Here is a 10,986-nt window from a genome sequence, read left to right on the forward strand (position 1 = left end):
TCCGATACAATAAACACCCAAACTTATTGTGAAGTTTGCCACCATCTATGTAAAAGAATATGCAAAAAAAAAAAAAAAGTTCTCTGGTCAGATGAGAACAAATCTGAACTTTGCAGCACAAGTCCAAATTGTCATACGTTGCAGAAAACATAATCCACAAGGAGACACTTTAGCTGAACAAAACTTATTGAGAATTTCTCTGCAAACACGACTTTTTGAAAAAAAAAGACATCCTGAATATTTTAAAATAAATTTCTACTGTTAGAAAATGTTTGTCATTTGCACAGAAAAAAACACAAATGTACTACTTTTACATTTTTAAAATAAAGAAAAGCTATTTTTGCAAAGAGATTTGATTTCTTACACAATTTTCCACACAATTTGTGGAAAATTGTGAGGGGAAAAAAAGCAAATAGTTTCCAGCCAGATGATAAGAACAACACATGTCTCAGAAAAATATTCCAGGTGCAATAGTGTTATTCTGCTATGGATATTCAATATAATTATTATTTCTACATTATGGCTTTATGTAATTTCCAGCCACATATTGCCATTTTATAGCACAATCAAATCATTATGTTACCGGTAGTTGTTATGAAAAAGATGTACATATCAAATATTACTCTGTAATTTAATGCCTTGAAATTGGGCCTCTGCCTCTTTAAGAAACTCCTGCTCTTCCTGAAACTCCACCTTCAGGAAGTCACCACAATATGATGTGGTGGTGACTTTTTAACACATTGTTTACCAGTTTCACTGAGAAGTAGCTCATATATTGACCTCAGCAGATGAGCAGTTCCACCAAGTGTTTGCTAATTGCTGCTGGCTAGTCTGAAGGAGCTGAGTGGGGAAGGCACAGAGGAGGTGGGTGATCTATAAGGCGGTAGCTTCAAAACTTGAAAACCTGGAAACTGCTGCTCCAGGGAGGAGCTGCGTCTCGAAGGGACGTGGGAGATTAAAGGATTTCTCAAACTTGCATGAAACCAATGAATCAATTCAACAGTTCATGTATGTTTTTAATGAGGGAATAACATGCTAACATAATGTAAAGCTCAACAAAGTCAATTATTCATGGTACTGCTTTTTTTAAAAACCATTATTTGCTTCTTTGTCTTTTTAGCCAAAGTTTTTTGAAGCCATTGTGGAAGGCCTGAAGTTCTGGAGCCAAAGGACAGTGGTACCGCTACCGGCAGCAGATGAACTGACTCTGTTAATAAAAGCATAAGAATTAGAGTAATGGATGATATCAACGTTATTCAACACTTATTATTATTATTATTATTTTTATTATTCCTCACCTGTTCTCTTACTGCCGGCTGCTTGGTGTTTTCCTCTATGTTATTCTGCATATTTCACTCTCTCCCCTTCCTGCGTGGGATTTCTCAGAACATTTTCCTGCACTTTAATGCAACAGCTGAACATCTGAGGTTTCAGTAACAGGCGTCCTCTTCTGAATCAAAGGTGTAACGTAGATGCCAATACTTTTACAGTTTTATCCTCCGATGCCCTCAAGTGAAATATGACTCACGCATTGTTGACGCTTTTAGTTTTTTTTTTTTATGATGTGCTGACACGTCCTCTCTCTCTCTCTCTGTATTGTGTGACAGTAATAATAGAGGTGTAATTAATGTCTGATTGCACAGGATGGAGCGTGTCTCATCACCGTGATTTACTCATGACATTATGAACTCCTCCCTGTTCGAAGCATCTTCTGGCTGAACTTTAGATTACAGAGCAGGCCGGTCCGGGCTTCTCACAGGTATCACAGGAATTGAGTAATCGTGTGGTCTGACAAAATCCTACCCTTTAATTTTCCTCCGCCGACTTTGGCTGCTACGGTTTCTTCCTGTCTGATTTTTTTTTTCCTTTGTTATAATTTTTTTCTTCTTCTTCTTTACACTCTTCTCTGTTTTGTCACAATCTCATTTCTTTCATCTTCATCCTGACCCGACTGCAGGATTATGTGAATTGCAGGGTAAAGTCAGCTAAACGAGCGAGCGGCATGCCATTACACACACGCCACTCTCTTGTGCACGTAATGAATCTTCAGAGGTTCAGCCACACAGACCCCCCCCCAGGTCTGGCCAGGCCCTAATCCACAGCGATACTCAATTTGAGTGACTCACGTCGTGTCAAGTTAAAGCTCGAGGACCTGAAGTTATCACATTAGGTTAATTTGTCGTATTGTCGTGACTCCGTGTGATTTTTGTCCCCCAGTGTGGAAATTGGATGATGCCAGTAAAAGACCCTAATATAAGGGCTGGCTCCAAATTATCCAAAGACACGATCAGCCCAAAGGGAATATTGTGTGTTTTTTTTCTTCTTTTTTTACATCAGGATGAAACAGATTTTTAGAAAAAACTTCCTGTTTTCAGTAGGTTCAGACTAACAAAATTCTTTCGATGTGAATAATGGATTTTATTAATATGTAAAGTGCCAATGATATAAGAACACTGACTCTTGATGAGGTGAGACAGCCAGGGACAGTCCTTCTCCCCTGTTTTCGTAGAAACAGTGAAAACCATAGCTTTGACAAAATGCCATTTCAGCATTTCATCACCTTCCAACTTCCATTGTGTGTTTTACTCTCAATCATTTCCCCAAGACCCCCAGATTGAGATCTTCCACACTCAAAATTGGCTTCTTATAATACTAAATAAAAGCACCTTGTTAAAGTTAAGCTCATCTATTAAACACAGAACGATGCTCAGCAACGTAGACTCCCACAGTTGGCAGCGAATTTCCTTCTTATACTTCCTACCGTAGCAATTCAGCAAATTCACGTCAGGTATCTAAAATATTCATTATGAAGGTTCTCAGCAATACACACTCAATCAGGAATAACGGGATTCACGTCAGCCATATGTTTCTCATGAAGTTGAATCTTGAGGAATGTGGTATTTTTGGTGAGAAGCTTCTATGATTTGTGAGGTGTTCTTAGTGGAAAGACAACAGGGATAGTGGGAGCCTGCGGTGGGACTTTCCCCTCTGAGCAACCACTGTACCCCTAACCTGTTTACCTACAGCACAGTCATCCTCACTTTTTTTGTTTTACAGCTTTACATTCCTCTTACCTCACCGTGTGTTTAAATTTGCAATATGTCAATTTCCTTGCTTGCGCACAGGCATAACGTGCATGCAAAATTTGCTTTTGGCAGCCGCGACGTATACGGACGAGTATCTACATGTTTCCCAGGCTTTCGGGCCAAGCCTAGTCCCCACAGTGCGACCCCTGACACATGGGTCCCAGCCCATTTTGAGCTCATATAGGATGAGGCAATGCAGGACACGTGGAGAAGAGCAGTAAGCAGACACCAGGCGGAGTGAGGACAGTCTTAGCGCACGAAGCCTTGTCTCTGTAACGGAGTTAGTTGATTTGGGACTTTGGTCAAGCGTCCCAGAGGACACACAGCATGAAGTGAGAAAGGAAGTCAGAGAGTGTGTGAGTGTGAGGGAGCGGTGAGGACGAGACAGTGTCTGCTCACCACACGCTTGACTTGACTCTAAATCGCAGTCTGGACCGCAGCGACCTTCAGAGCTGCAGGGACGGCGCCATAAAAGTCTCACTGAAACTAATAACTTCCTCACATCTACGGCTTTGGCAAGATGAATGGACTGAAACTATGTACAACTTTGATACCTCGTACAGATGGACAGAGGAGTAGTAAAATGTTGCGCTAACATTTTCACACTTTTTGTTGCACTCTAACAGTTTTCAGAGTGTATAATGCCAAGCTGAAAATCCCGCCGTGAACAAACGGAAACTGCCCTGCAGGACTTCAAGAGTTAGGGTGCATTTACACCAGGCCTGTTTAGTTCGCTTGCATTTTTTAAGGATTTGTTTTGGCTCTAGTGGCCTTTATTTGACCAAGAGTGGACAGGAAAGCAGGTTGAGAGAGGGAGAAAGACATTCGGCAGAAGTCAACAGGCCAGGACTTGAACCTGGCCTGTTGAAGACATGGGTGGTTTAGATCTGTTTAGTCCTCTTTAAGGGGACTCCAATTTGTTTCTCTGCACAGTCCAGTTCATTTGGAGAGGTCTGGATTAATAATTTGATCTCTGATGTGGACCAAAAAAAGCAAAAACTAGGTCTCGGTTGGGTTGAAGTGAACTCTGCCATGGTTCAAATGTGAATGTCAAGTGGACCGGAGACTGGACTTCATTATGAGTCAATACAGCAAAAACAAATGTGCGAGTCTAGCGCAAGCAGAAGAAATGTCTAGTAAGAAATCCTACAACTGCTAAAATCTGGCGCCACTCCATTTCTGTTTACAATTCGTAGAGAAGGATGTTGTGCTCAGTGTCTTCTTTTGAGGTTCTTGTGTTGTTTCCTTAAGAGGTTTCTTGGTGGTGGAGAACAGGTTTTTCAAAGGGTTTGGTTCGTTTCACCGACTGCAGAGTGAAAGCGAACCGCACCAGCTGAAAATAAGTAACAAATGTTCCAGTTTTGGTGTCTAATCGAACCAAATCTACCACACTATCAGGTGTGAAAACACCCATTAAAGTCCAGTTTGAATCCTGAATGGATCAGGGTCATATTCAAGGTCTGGATGAGTATTGATGTTTGTTTTCCATCCATCCATGTGTGTTTTGCCTTTTTTTTTTTTTTTTTGGAGCTTCCATATCAATGGCCAGACTCTTGTAGAAATCACTTCAGCATGTTACTGGCAAACTTTAGCATTCAGTTTCAAAGGATTTAAAATTTAAATTTGTGAAAAAGTCTGATATACTGACGACAGAATTTGTGGGAACCCAGATCCTTCCCCTACTGACTTCAGAAAATGATCAGTCAGGTTCAACAGAGGGTCAGTACTTTATCTACCTGTTATCATGGCTCTCCACAGTGACACTGCAGTGTGTTGTATTTCTAACATACCACTGGCTTCTTAGCTGTGTAGTCTAAGAATGCAGAATTAATCGTGGCTCCCGGTGCCACTGGATGGTTTACTATGTCTTTAAGTAATTCACAACACTTGACTTAATGGCCTTCTTTGCTTCCAGTAGGGGCAGCATACTGGCCACGCGCCCATTAGGTTCATCATCACATTCTAATAACTTCAAATGAAGTTGAGATTTACGTCGAGCTTAAAAACCATTTTCCTCGAGATGTTTGAGCGACGAGAACGGGACACGTGCCCGGACAAAACCACGAGTTCCCAGAATCGCTCTGGTCAGTGACGCTTCGGAGGGTCTGTGTTTACGGCTCGCTCCAACTCAGTAATCGGTGCGCCGCTCAAACGTCTGCGCCGTTCCTCCATTAAGAATGCCGCGTCCCCCCACACCCTCTCCGTCATGTCTGGCCGGCGCTCCAACACAGCCACCCCAGCTCACACCCCTCCACCCCCCGTTGACCAGAGCAGCACAATTAAAGCAAGTGCAGCCTGGATCGCTTCAAATGCAGAGTTTGGAAATGCCTAAGAGTAATGCAGCCCGAACTTCTAAACACCTCAGTCATCGGGGGCATCGCAAAGAGGCTTTGGGTATTACTCACCGATCTAGTTGAAAACTCCAATTATTCCGTGTCTCTATTCATTACACCGGCAGATAAATAGTACTACTCAGAGTGTACAACAGAGATGAAAAAGGAGAATTCCTTCTCCATTTTGTCATAACGTCTCCCAGAGGATCTTCATTACACAGTTCCTGCTCTGGTTAGAGCGTCTCCGTTACGTTCGAGCTGATTGTTCATCTTTCCTTTAGCGTACCCACCGCCGCTAACGCAAACCTCCTGATCAGACTGACCAAAGAGAATCTGCTCTTGATCACTCGTTCCTTCTCGTTAACTCCCTGTCCGATTAAAGCGGCTCACGGTTGTGTCTCGGGTCAATAAATCATGTTTTCTGTTGCAGCTAAAAAAAGCAGTGATGTGTGCGTCTGGATATGGAGTCGTCTCATTTTCATCCCCGGGGGGTGAGGGGGGGAGTCACCCCCCTCCCACCCCAGACCCCCCCGGAGCAGACTGAGACACACAAATAAAAGAACATGTCATCAGGGTCTGAAAGAAGCCAATTCTCTGATCAAAGAAGGGCTGCCACTGGGAACGGGCTCCTCAGACATCATGATACGGCCAGCGGTGCGTGTACATGTATACAGATATGTTTCGGCATCTGGATATTTTTAACTTTGATTAAAACATTACAAAGGTTCCTCAAGGAAATGAGGAAACAAATCAGCGGCCTTTGGCCCCAACAAAGCGCTCGGAAGGAAGGCTTCACGGATAGGAATCTCTCAAGTTCACCGTAAAAGTCATTGGTCAACTACATGCGTTTGTAACAATTGTTTTTGAATTTACCTGAGTGGGAAATTTAAATGAGAGAATCATTGGTTAAGTGTGAACTGCTTGGAAGTGGAAGGATCCCTCTGAGGTTTATTAGATAGTTTCTTTCTTTGTGTTTGTTAGCAAGACCTTTTAAAAATTGGGTTATGTACTGTGCAGGGTTTCTTCTTAGAGAGTACTTTTTAAAATCTGAGTGTTTTGAGGATACCCTTGTTTGAAATAATAATAACAATGAAAAATCAATATCCCGCTGTGTTTACTCAGAGATTTTTGAAATATTCTCTCATTAATTAGAAATCGCTTGTTGTTAATGAACAATTAAAGTGGTTCAAGCACTAACCACAGAGCATCTATCTTCTTTTTATTTCAAATATGTTTGTATTTAATTTGTGGGTCATTGGTATTATTTAGTCATCAATAGCTGTGTTGACCACATACCTGCGCCAATTAGAACTCGATTCATAAATTGAACTCGATTCAATTAAAAAAAACTCACATTTTTTTTATAAAAGTTTTTTCCACTAAGATGAGGTGGGGTTTTTTTTGGCTGTATGGAAATGAATGTATTCATAAAACTGCAATGGAAGCACTTTTTTCACATCACACAAGTCATGTGATCAGCAACTGTGTTTTACTACTGGCAGAAAAAGCAAAGAAGACAGGAAGTGGAAGGAGGATGACGGTACGGCATGTTTTTTAATGACGTATTGCGTGAACCAACGGATTCATGTGTGATTTTAATTGCTTTAATTGAATTTGTGCTTTTTTGAAGTTAGCGAGATATCACATTGGAAATGGCGTAGCTAGCTGCTAAGTTGAGCAATGAGAAAAGAAAGGGCAACATGTGAAAACTACAGGGCTTTCTGCTAATATTAAAAACACACCTTCATCATCTACTGGCCATCCTGTGCTTCAATAGCTTCTTGCCAAGAACTCGCTAACATTCTTTAAGTTTGTCTTTTATTAGGCACTTGGCCACTAGCATGGCTGCCAGCAGATATGAGTCATGCCACACAAGGAAAACACAAGCATCTCTCGCTATTTCATCCTGAGATACTAAGTAGGATTTCAATAATGGACTAGCCAGTGGAAGCTACATATAATGCAAGTTTCCGCAAAAAGAGAAATCTGTTTTCAATGTTTAAATCATTAATATCAATTTGAGTAAAATACAATTTATCTCAAACCAGATTTTTGGATGTCAAACGCTCTAACTAGGCAGAATATTTTTGATTTTATGATTTTCACAGATGTATTAAAGTATTAAATGTTTCACAATTCAGTAAGTATTGTTGCCAGTACTTATAATGAACAAACATGTTGAATTTTTCCGCCCCCTCTCTTTAGAACGACGTCGTCTCCACATTCTGTGTGGCTTCAAGCTGTCATCAGCCAGCACATAAACTGTATAGATCCTAAGTGTTGGTCCAGTCTAACACAGGGAGGTGGATTATTACCAACAGTAGAGCTTATCCTTCAACATCCTCACATTCCTCATCCCGTGGAGAGGGATGATGGTTTTTGGTGTTGGAGAGGAAGTTAAACAATGACTCACTTCACTGACAGACGAGAGCAAATCGATATCACATGTCGGGGGAAAGACATGCAAACGGTCACCTGGGTAGTTTCCTCAACAATGAAATACTGTGTGATTTTTACGTATACATTGTGAGAATCTCTACTGGCACTGGCGTGATTAGACGTCTAGATATTGTTTTTCATTTAGCCGAACATCTTCACATGTTGCCTCTAGTCCCCCCTTTTTTACATTCTCCAGTCCTCACCTTGTCGGGGACGCACGCTGTTTTGGAGAGTGGGGCTGAAGATGAGGGCTACAGATTGAATTGGGGAGCGGGGAGTTCAAGGGAAGTCCTGCTGGATGTGTTGTTAGCTCTTGTTTCACACCAGATGCTCAATATGGGAGGGTCACAGTTTCAGGCCGTCGCAGACTTAATATACCTCAGGTGTTCTTCGTTTTTACGCCACCGGCACCTTTTTAACGTGGACACACATCGAACACGTCTCTACTGATGGTATTTAGTTACTATCACAAAGAGATGGAGGATACAAGAGGTCACTCGGCATGTGTTACCCCAAAATGCCGGATTCATTTTACAGTGGGCGCAAAATTCATTTGACTTTGGTTATATAATACCCAAAGTTCCACAGTGCATAAAATTTTACGTAATGTGGTGAATCTGTTTCAGTTGCTTGCTGGTATGTGTCCTAATAAACTTCATCCTGTCATCAGCAGATGGGGTCTCATCAGAGTCAAGTCTGTCTCACAAAACGCTGTCCAGGTTCTGTCAGCGTGTGACTTCATTCGGTGATGTAAGTTTATGCTGTTATTACGAACCACAGAGATGTAGGTCTGTCCCTCAAGCGTCACATTTTGATGTGTCTATGCTTGGGACTTTTATTTTGAAGTAAGAAAAAAAGTAGTTCTGTTTTCAGATTCAGCTATTGTAAGGGTTTTTTCACACTTCATTGTCCGGTTTGACTTTGACGATTGGCGACCAAAAATGCAACATTTGTTACATTTTCACACGGCGCTGTGTCAAAAAAATGCAAATTCTATGAAAAGCCTGTTCACCTCCTCACCTTTGGTGGCGATGCACCAAGAACCACACAAGGAAATGACACAAAAACCTCTGACGAAGACTTGAGCGCAGCTTCTTTGTTTGAAAAATGTGAGCAAAAATGGAGTGGCGTCAAATTTTAGCAATTGTAGGGTTTCTCTTTTGTCTTTGGTAAAAGACCACAAGACATTTCTCAATCTAGCGCTACACTCTTTCATTTACTTTAGTCGTCATTACCCAGAATGCCCTGCGCTACTGTTTGCTTCCAGCTACTGGAGCGGTCTGAGCCTTCATCCGAACCTAGACTTTGGTTTTTAAGCGGACCAGAGTTTGCTTCTTTTGTTCCATGTCAGAGTTTGATCATGCATTCACACCTCCCCCAAACAAACTGGACCTTCTAGGCAAATGAACTGGAGTTTGAATAAAGTGGACTAATCAGAGCTGGTGTGAATGCACCCCAAGATTTCTCACCAACACTCCAAAAGCATTTAAAACCACTTCAAAACTATTCATCTGGCATCATGTTTGGTACTTTGTAGAAAATAAAAACTGACAAAAGAGTGACATACAAGATGTAAAATAAAATGTTTAAACATTACAGAAATAACAGAAGTAGCTAACTGCTGTCTGCTAATGAGTCTGAAACACATTGAATTATCTCCCATTTTGAAGCTAAAGTATCAAAACTAATCAAAACTGCACTGGAGATTTCTAAAATGAACAAATAGTCTCCAAAATACTTCCAAACTACTGAATCCTTCATTCAATTTGTGAAAACACTCAGAGTATTTTCTTGGAAGCAGACAAGCATTAGACACCCCCGATCTCATAGTATGCAATGGTTTGTGATTTGTTTGTCAAAAATTTGCTTCACCACAAATGCCTAGTCTTCTCTTGCACTCGTGCATCCAGTAGAGTCTTCCCTCATGAGCCGAAGGTTTAATTAATTACATCCTCAGTAAACAAGCATTGGGCTCTTGGATGCAACGCTCAGTGCAAACGCTCCCCACCAGAGCAACACAGTGAAAGCCTCCTCCGTCTGGCCTGCGTTGCTCTTCTTCATTCGCACTTGCGTCAGAGTGCTGAGGCCGTCGCAAGAAGTTTTTGGCTGAAGCGTCTGCCTGCCACTAGCAGGAAAAACAAACCACCTCTTCCTCTTCTGAATGTCACGAAGCTTTGCTCTCTCATTCACATTGCAGTGGTCTGTTGGCAGGGCAGGTCTTCTGATCGTTGGCCCTTGAGATCCAGTCACCATTGTCTCTCTAATTGTTGATTGATCTCGGGGGTCTTGGGGCTGGCGCGTTTTTCCCATGCAGATTAAACTGTATTGCTTGAAGTCGTTTCAAGCGACATGGTTTCTGCAAGGTCAGAGGGCAACTGCATACTAGTGGCTAATGGTAGCAAATAATGTCAATCATGCCAAACGAGCCACTGGTGCGGCTCACTCTAGCCTCTCTGTGGAATCCTAGGAATGAACCCACCAGGTGAAAACTACTTACTGGAAAGACGGGAAACTCTCTGAGCTCTAAACTTGGTTCTCTTGTTCCTGCTTTGGATATGTGTTCAAATGATGTTCATTTTTTACGTTTTGCTGTGGTAGAGTCATCTGTTGAGGGATGTGTAAACAAACCGGATAATTTCTATTCTTACCCACAGAATAAAACTCACCCTTTTCACCTCTGAGTGGTCACACTTTCATTCGGAACAACACTTAGCAACCCGTGCTTTAAAGAAAGATACAGGTTTAATAAAGCTATATACGTCATTTAATTATTAATTGAAAAATAATAAATATTTACATCTCAGAAAATTAGGATTCATTTCGATGAGGCTTGTTTGCTAAACCTTTAAGCAGGTCTTACACACACTGTTCATTCATCCAATGTTTAGTGTTAAAATGTCTTTACATTGGTCTGGTGTAATAAATTCATCTTCATAGAAATTCAGTTAACTTTCATTAGCTGTATGCAAAAAGAATCTTAAAAATTAACAGGAAAAAAAAGGACTGGAAAATAAATGTGTGCATAACTACTCTATTTAATGTGTTTCACTTAGTGAATTAAATAAACGTTCATTCATTGTGAAACACCTGCTGAGTTGTTATTGTTCAGCTGTGACAAGTAGAACAAG

This window comes from Poecilia mexicana, unplaced genomic scaffold, assembly GCF_051168715.1.
Source record: "Poecilia mexicana isolate PSO_F unplaced genomic scaffold, ASM5116871v1 scaffold_16, whole genome shotgun sequence".
Lineage (NCBI taxonomy): Eukaryota > Metazoa > Chordata > Actinopteri > Cyprinodontiformes > Poeciliidae > Poecilia > Poecilia mexicana.